The sequence below is a fragment of the Cricetulus griseus genome (assembly GCF_003668045.3).
Source record: "Cricetulus griseus strain 17A/GY chromosome 1 unlocalized genomic scaffold, alternate assembly CriGri-PICRH-1.0 chr1_0, whole genome shotgun sequence".
Taxonomy (NCBI): domain Eukaryota; kingdom Metazoa; phylum Chordata; class Mammalia; order Rodentia; family Cricetidae; genus Cricetulus; species Cricetulus griseus.
The window spans coordinates 98,428,325-98,437,441 of record NW_023276806.1 but is presented as its reverse complement, the minus strand read 5'-3'; positions in this window follow the sequence as shown (position 1 = coordinate 98,437,441).

Here is a 9,117-nt window from a genome sequence, read left to right as displayed (position 1 = left end):
ACTACAGACTTTGTCTTAACCAATTTGTATTTTTATGAAAATAACAAATATTGTAGAATAGGAATCTATAGTAGAAGCCTACTATTTACAGTTGCCACAGCCAAGAGTTCTCAAATTAAGGCTTCAGCAGATAAAAGGCCCTGAGGGCTATTCTATTCTCACTACTACTCAAAAGGTGAAAGAGTGAAGAAGCTTCCCTTGGCTTCTTCTATAAGGGCATCAATCTCCTTCAAGAGATACTTATCTAATGGAATCACCTGCAGAAGGTTCCCCTCTTCATCCAATCACCTTCAGGGTTCAGTTTCTGCATATAGATGGGAGTGGAGGATGAACACACAAAGCATTAGAATACTGCATTCAAATATTCCCCTCCACTCACAGCTCTGGACCTAAGGCATAATTCCTGGGCATTATCTGTGTCTGTCACTGTGGTAGACTGTTTGGCATGCACCAATTATTTAATTCTCCCAGAAACCTGTCCCACCTTACTACAGTCGATTACCCATCTTTACAGGAAGGAAACTGAGGTCTTGAGAGACTGACTAACTTTCCCAGGGTCCCATAGCCAGCAGGTAGAATTCAAATTCGAGCAAATAACACAAGCACTACATCATGTTGGATAAAGAATACCGTGGGGCTCTGGAAAGTTGCAAATGATACTGCCTGGTTGGAGAGAGTAGGAGCTAATTCAATCACTTTGGCAAACGATCTTGCTATTTCCACACTCTGTGATCCAGGAATTCTACTCCAAAGTAGAGAAAATCCTCAAATATTTACACACGTATGTGTGTGCAGGACTATTAAGGAGGTTTTGTCCATAAAACAAAACAAATGTGGCCAAAATGCCCCAAGATACATTTGTCAGGACAGATTAAAAACACTGTGACTCTGTGATGTATTACCTAGCAGTAAACACTGACCATTTGAATTATAGCAAATGAGTCAAAGTTATAGTAAGTTACCCCAAGAAAGATACTACCTTAAAGGACTCAGAGAAAGCAGATCTAACAGTAATAAACATTTGTAGATGGAAAAGGTTTAAAAAAAAAAAAAACCTCATATGACAGGTAAGAGTGAAACTCTAAGTTTTCCTTGTGGATAGGTAGGAGGACACGAAGGAAGATTTGGGAGCACTGAAAACAATCCCGTTATTAAGTTGGTAGTGAAGTGCATGCTCTGTGCTTCACATATTGTAAGCTGGATGTAATATTTTGAACAAAGCATAGATCAGATAATCTAAACTACCTTTTAAAAAGTGACCATTGATGGGACTGGAGTGCCGGTTCAGTGATTAAAAGCACTTACTTCTTAGCTCATACAACCAGGAGATCCAGTGCCCTCTCCTGGCCTCTGCAGGCACCAGGCATGCGTGTGGTGTGCTTATGCACAAGCAGGCATTTAAACACCCATATCTATAAAATAAAAATAAATAACTCTTTTGTTGTTTAAAGTTACCATTGAGGCTTAGTTTCCTCTTGCCACCCCCACCCCAGGCATGGACGCCCACATAAGTATAAAGGAAACCATCAGTGCCAGGTGCATGGCTATGATTAACCAGTCCTGTTTTTCTGGCCCTTCCAAACTACAGGACTACCTGGGGCTCTGGAGCCTGGATAAATAATCCTGGAAGCCCAGCCAAGCAGATGAGAAAGATGTAGGCCACCCACACAGCAATCAAGAGTTCCTCTGGGTGGGCCAGGAAATGACAATTGTCCCTGTTCCCTATCAGTAGCTAAACTACAGCAGGGGCAGCATGGGGATCTGTGTGCAACCAGCCACTGGGCCCAGTGGGCCAGCAAGACCCACGGACAGGTCAACACCCACATGGTCCAGCTGAAGCAACTCAAGAGAGTACATGATTGCACACCATGGAGCTAACACATAATTACCTCATTAAACTGGGTCACTAAATCTCATTGTTCCCGAGTGTGAAGAAGACAGACACATGTGTGAAAGAGCTGCAAGATGAGCTGGAGGGATCTGAGCGTACTTGGCAGTGTCACCTATGTTAGCAAGAGACCCTGGCTCCTCTTGGGCAGGGTGGGAAACCCAGATGTCGTCTTATACAAGGATGTCTGCATTTGGGGAGCCTTAGCTCTTGTTTAGGGGACATTTGCTCTATCTTTGTTATTTCCAGTTTGCCCATACATGGCTACCTGAGGCAGCTGTGGCACTGGTTGCTTCATGGTAGTTACTTCTCTGGTAGAATTCTCCTGGAACTAGGGCAGTCTAAGGATCGGAGCCTGGCTACTACAGCAGAACCACACTTGCCACTTCGAAGGAGCCCCCACAACTGACAGCCTCCCTTCCTCTGTTGGAAGTTCACACAAACTCCGGCTTGGCTTGGGTTCAGTCACTGGTCCCAGCATCACCCCCTACATGGATAATTCTATACTCAACCCCAGAAATTGCTATTGCTCCTACTAGGAGCTCCCCAGAGAGGACAGATTTCAGTTACTGTCCTCTTTTGGCAGGCTTTGAAATAAATCATGGTTCCTGAAAGTACTCCCATAATGCTTATTGCCTGAAGAGGTGCAAGTCGTTAAGCCTCACTTTGTTGTCGCTTCTCTAACTGGAGAAGTTTGACAATTAGCACAACTTAGAAAGGAGCAAAGTTAGCTCCTGTCTCAGAGCCTCACACATTATTGTGTCAAGACTAATGAGTTATTTTCTTTTCCATATTAGAAAGCAGATAAATGTTAACAAACTGGTGTCATTAAGTATCAGTAACAAGCCAGGCTTTGGTGGCGCACGCCTTTAATCCCAGCACTCGGGAGGCAGAGGCAGTCGGATCTCTGTGAGTTCGAGGCCAGCCTGGTCTCCAGAGCGAGTGCCAGGATAGGCTCCAAAGCTACACATAGAAACCCTGTCTCGAAAAACAAAAACAAACAAACAAACAAAAAGTATCAGTAACAAGACTCAAAACATGTAGAATGTTTATTGTAGGCACAGCTTAGGCAAAGGGGATGGAGAAAAAATTTAAAAGGTGAGAAAGAGGGTACATACCCCAGCTCCAACTCACACGCAGCACCCCAATTGTGATCCACTGCCCTGAAAACCAGGAAACACCAAGCCCAAGGGGAGGGTTAATTCTCACTCCAGGCCCACTAGCTTTCTTGACATCTCAACTGTGTGGCCCTGACTTCACAGGCAGCTTTTGCTTTCAGGGACAGATCTGTTTCTATGCATGATTCACTGCTGCTTGTTCCTCAGATAAGTTCAGGGGTGCACAAGAGGAGGGGGAGAAGCATTTTAATTACAAGCAATTCAGCCTGGCACGCAGAACTCTCAACCTGTCCAAGTCCCCAGACTTCTGACCCTCTCCAAGATGGCCATCTGCCTCTGCTGTGGCAGCATGGGGAGGGGCTGCCCATGCAAGTTCCCACACAGAGAATTTTGGGCCAAATGCTTAGTGCTAACAGGCCTTAGTTCTGTTGAGATATTCAGTGGCTCTGGTTTTGGAGCAGGGGAAAATGGGGTAGTGTGAGGGAGCTGACAAAACCCGATTTCAGTCCATCTTGATGGAATGTGGGAGTTACAAAGGCTACTCTTGTCTCTCTGCACCCCCACCCCCAGGCTTTCTGGTGCAGGTCAGGGTGGGCTGGCTGTAGTCCTCTGAAAGGATCTAACAGGGTTCCTGTGCTGGCTTTCCTTGAGTGGCAGGCCACCCCAGAAGCTTCTGAATGGAGGCCCTGAAATGTTAAAAAGTGCCTTGGCAATCCTTTCCTTCCAAGGCTGCCAAGTTAGAGAAGAGGTGAGGGATTTGTTGCTGGAGGCACAGGAAAAGGGGTGTGCGATGTCTGCTTGGTGTCGTGAGTTAACTGGTAAAGTGCACCCCCAGCCCCAGTGGTGCCCCCAACAGGTCAGAGGTCAGGCAAGGAGGGCAGAGGTGATGTGGCCTAAGTTCCAGAAGGCAGAAGTGGCCGGGTAGCAGCTGCAGAATCCCAGCAAGTCTGCCACAGCTATCGGGAATCCTAGACGCCCCCCTCTGGTGAGGCAAGGGTTGGCTACTTCATTCTGTGACAGAATGTCGTAGTAACTTGACATTTGAGCCTGCAGAATATGTGCTCAGCAGAGAGTAACCCCTTCATCGTACCCAGTAACTACCTGCACACAGCAGTGAAGCTGTGACGTTTGGGTTCCACCCACCTGTCTGCTAACCACCGAAGTTCAATGACAGTTTCTCTGAGGCTACTGGGTATGAATGAAACTCAGTTTTACAGTAAGTCCAGGTTCAGGATTTAGAGATGGTTTTTGTTTTGTTGTGTTTTGTTTTTGAGACAGGGTTTCTCTGTGTAACAGCTTTGGCTGTCCTTGAACTTGCATTGTAGACCAGGCTGGCCTCAAACTCACAGAGATCCACCTGCCTCTGCCTCCCGAGTGCTGGGATTAAAGGCATGCACCACCTACGCCCGGATGTGTGTGTGGGGGGGTGATTTTAAAACAAGATACCTACCACTCAAGAAAAGTGCTTCCCTATTTGTTAAAAAAAAAAGAAACCTAGAAGGAAACTGGCACACAATTTATAACTGGGATTCTCTCTCTCCCTCCCTCCCTCCCTCCCTCCCTCCCTCCCTCCCTCCCTCCCTCCCTCCCTCCCTCTCCCTCCCTTCTCTTCCTCCCCCTACCCCGGGAGCTGGAAAGCAATGTGGCAAATACTCCCCTCTTGTTAATGTGAGGATATACCACAGCTTTGAATGCATGGAAGAGTAGCTCAGCTCCAGTGTGTAACATACCAAGAACCTTTAGAGATTAGATATAAAACCTGTCAGAGCTAAAAGATTCCTAGTCACCCAATCACTGAGGGAAAGAAGGACAAAAAACAACAAATGTGTCTGGTTCCTCAACATGGTGTGAGGATTTGGCTTGATACCAGTGGATCAAAGCTGCTGGTGCTGCCAGTAGTTCACTGAGCAGTGACTGGCTTCATTGGCAAGTGCACCATATAATAGCTATGGACTTGGAGGCAATGGAAGACACACCAGGGGTATCACGAAGGAAACTTATCCTCATTGACCATTCATTACAATTGATCTTTGTGAGGGGGTGGCATTGCCATGTTCTCTCACTGGAAGCATTAGCAGCAACAATGCAAACAACATACTTCCAAGTGGATCACACTTCAGGGAAATAAACTCAGATTTGAATGTCTAGAAATAGACTAAAACTTATAAAACAAACAAGAACAGACTGAAAACATAATTGCTATGAAAGTTTACACAGCGCACAGATCAAACATCAGAAAGGCTACAGATGATTACAGATGGCGCAAAATTATCATCTCAACATGTAGGGCACTTAACAGAATACTACGGAAAAGACTTCATTCCTCACTCTAAAGAGGACAATTTACTACACTATATGATATGCTGGAACACAAAGTAAGCAAAAAAAAAAATGTCAAAGGATTGAAATAAAGGATGCATTTTTGATGCAAAGGAATAAAAAGATAATTGAGAAATATTTATGTTTGTAAACATACATCTAATTAATCTAGGAATCTTAAAAAGCCACCATGGAAATTATAAAATAATTGAAATGAGATCAACTGATGGTGGGGAGCCCAGCCCCAAGAGATACATATGCATCACAGCTCCTGCATCCCAGATACACATGCACCACAGCTCCTGCATCCCAGATACACATGCACCACAGCTCTTGCATCACAGTTACATCTGCACCACAGCTCCCTGCATCTATGGCTCAGGGAACATCTCAGAAGATGGGATGGAAAGACTGTAAGAACCAGACTACCCAGGAAGTCTGTGGTGAAACAGTCTCTCCTAGAAATGGCTGCATGAGCAAGACCAGAACAATGGCAATATTAATGAACACGCTAGTGTGATCCCTAGACAAAGAACTACAGGAAATTAATGACCTCACAGGGAGAAGGACAATTAGCCTCTCCCTAGGAAGCACCCCCTTATTGGTTATCCAATGCAGTGGTCAGCCTTGAAACCAGATACATACAGACAACAGAAATGGACTCAGAGGGCTATATTTATATATCTTTGTGCATGCACAGACACACATACACAATAATAATAATCAAAGAAAAAGAGGTTACCAACTTGAGAGTGGGGAGGATGTGGGAAGGGTTTGGCAGAGGTAGCTGAGGAGGGGGTGTAGGGAGAAAATAGAGGGGGGTCGGCTATTTTAACTAAAATATATTTTTTGATTTATTTATTTATTATGTATAGTTTTCTGCCTGCCAAATGAGGGCACCAGATCTCATTATAGATGGTTGTGAGGCACCATGTGTTTGCTGGGAATTGAACTCAGGACCACTGGAAGAGCAGCCAGTGCTCTTAACCTCTGAGCCATCTCTCCAACCCTAAAATATATTTTTAAAAATTAAAAAGTAAATGGAATAAAAAGATAACAAGGACATAACATATAAAGATGGAATTATAGATTAACATGTCAAATGTTGTATATAAATGAAATATCACTGCAGGACAGTGTTTAAATACCAATTATCAAGTTCCATTTTAACAATGTGGAAAAAAAAAACAAAATACAAAGTAGAAAAAAGGAAATAATGAAAACAGAGCAAAAGTAAATGAAAAGAAAAGTAAGAAAACCAAACATCTAGGATCATTCTTTTGAAATGGTGAACCTAAAATAAGAGAGTCTCCTGCTATATCATGAGGCAACAGGATGATGAGCACAGCACCAAGTCACTAAATCTAGATGAATGGAGTCACACCTGAAAATGACATTTATCAAATAAAGCCTAAAAGAAACAGTATATAAACTGCAACTTCCAATATATAAATGTATAGATAGAAAACCCAACTCAGAGGAAACAGTGTCAGTTAGGAAGGGGCCTGGATGAAGTATAGTCAACATGCACAAATTAGTTCCATTTCAATTGTACAACAGTATAAAAATTTAAAATGTAATATAAATTCATGATATCCATACTAAAGAACTGTAGTACAGAAATAAAAATACAGCCAGGCGGTGGTGGCGCATGTCTTTAATCCCAATACTTGGGAGGCAGAGGCAGGTGGATCTCTGTGAGTTCGAGACCAACCTGGTCTACAAGAGCTAGTTCCAGGACAGCCTCCAAAGCCACAGAGAAATCCTGTCTCAAAAAACCAAAAAAAAAAAGAAATAAAAATACAAAGTTGTTTATCCTGCAAGGGGAGAGTTATCAAACATTGTTTGAAAGATAGTAAACTCCCCCATTAGGAAATATTAATATACTATGATTTTGATTATCAGAAATAATTTACAATACATAATTCATACTGATACATAAATAAATTACTTACCTGGTAGTAGAGCTATAATACTTATATAAAATATAAAATCTCTGAAAATTTTAGACTATCTCAGACTTTACTGTTTTTAAATATACAATTCCAACTACTTTGCCAGAAAATTATATATCCCCTGAAGTGAGCAAATCTTATGAATATTTTGGATCTAATCTAAAATTTGTAATCTAAAATCTTATCTTAATATTTGTAAGCTTAGTATTATGATGAGTTTTTAGTTATTTTCACTGCATATGTTTTTATTTTAGTATTCAATGGCATTAATCTTAGCTGGATTTGATAGATTGGTATGCTATTATTAATGCAAATTTTATGATAGTTTCTCAGCTAACATGGTCGATTTTATATTTGAACCTACACACACACACACACACACACACACACACACACACACACACACACACACACACACGTTTTTGGTTTTCGAGACAGGGTTTCTCTGTGGCTTTGGAGGCTGTCCTGGAACTAGCTCTTGTAGACCAGGCTGGTCTTGAACTCAGAGATCCACCTGCCTCTGCCTCCCTAGTGCTGGGATTAAAGGCATGCGCCACCACCGACCAGCGAACCTACCTATATTGTAGCATCTATTTTCAAAAGTAATTTGAACATAAATTTATTTTCATAAATATATGACTGATAATCACACTTAAATATAACTATGACCCCCAAATGACCATATGTAGGTCTGGCTATACTATCTAGAATGCATATTTAACTTAAAAAAAAAAATGGCCTGGGGAAATGGTTCAGTTGTTAAAAATACTTCTGAAGCAAGCATGAGGAACTGAATTTGGACCCCATCATTCATGTAAAAAGTCAGGTGTAGGGGTCAGTGCCTGCAATCATATTGCTGGAGCAGGGTTAGGAGGATCCTTGGGTCTTGCTGGGCAGCCAGCCAAGTTGTCCTAGTGAGCTCCAAGTTGTGAGACACCCTGCTACAAAACAAAATGGAGAACAATAGAGGACAACACCTGATGTTCACCTCTGGCTTTGGAAGGCTTGTGACACACCTGCACCCCCTCCAGAACACAAGAAAAATAACCTGTTGCAAGAACTCAATATTATTGACTCTTCATTCTACTCAAGAACTCAATGCACATTGTTTAGAAAAGATAAAACATTAGGTAGATAAATATTCCTAACTTGGACAACTAATCACTCCTAATGACAGTTCTCAGGAAAACATGCCTACCTTCTGCTTTCAAAGTAGGTTGCAGGTGGAGGTGTTTCTAAATCTCAAAATCACTTACAATCTCATTATTTAAATTTAAGAGGCGCAAACTGGAATGTTATAGTTTCACTTTTTGCAATTCTTTTGTTACCAAAATGCATCAAAAGTTTAAATTTACCAAATAGTAAATTCAAAGAGTAAAACACAGTGGTTTAATAGTCTTATTCAATATTATGAAGCCATCACCACTAACTCCAGAATCTTTCTACCTTCCTCCAAAGGGACCTGTCGGCTGTCAGTTCCTATTGCCTTGTCCCTCAGTCCCTGCAAGCTGCTAATGTGCTTACCACCTCCGCACGGTCCTCTCCTGCACACACTTCATACACGAGTCAAGCTAGATGGAGCCTTTTGTGCTGGCTTCTTTCGATCAAGGTTCATCCACACTGCAGCATGTATCAAAATTTCACTATTTTTTGGGGGGTGTGTGTGTAAATGACATTGTTTGATGAACTTTTGGATTCTGTCTCTTGGGATGGTTATAAATGCTGCCATAAATATTTCTATAAAAGTTGTGTGTAGATTTGGTTTTCTAATTCTCTTGGTATATTCAATTGCTAAGTCATATGGTGATCCTACTTAATTAAAAAAAAGAACATCAAG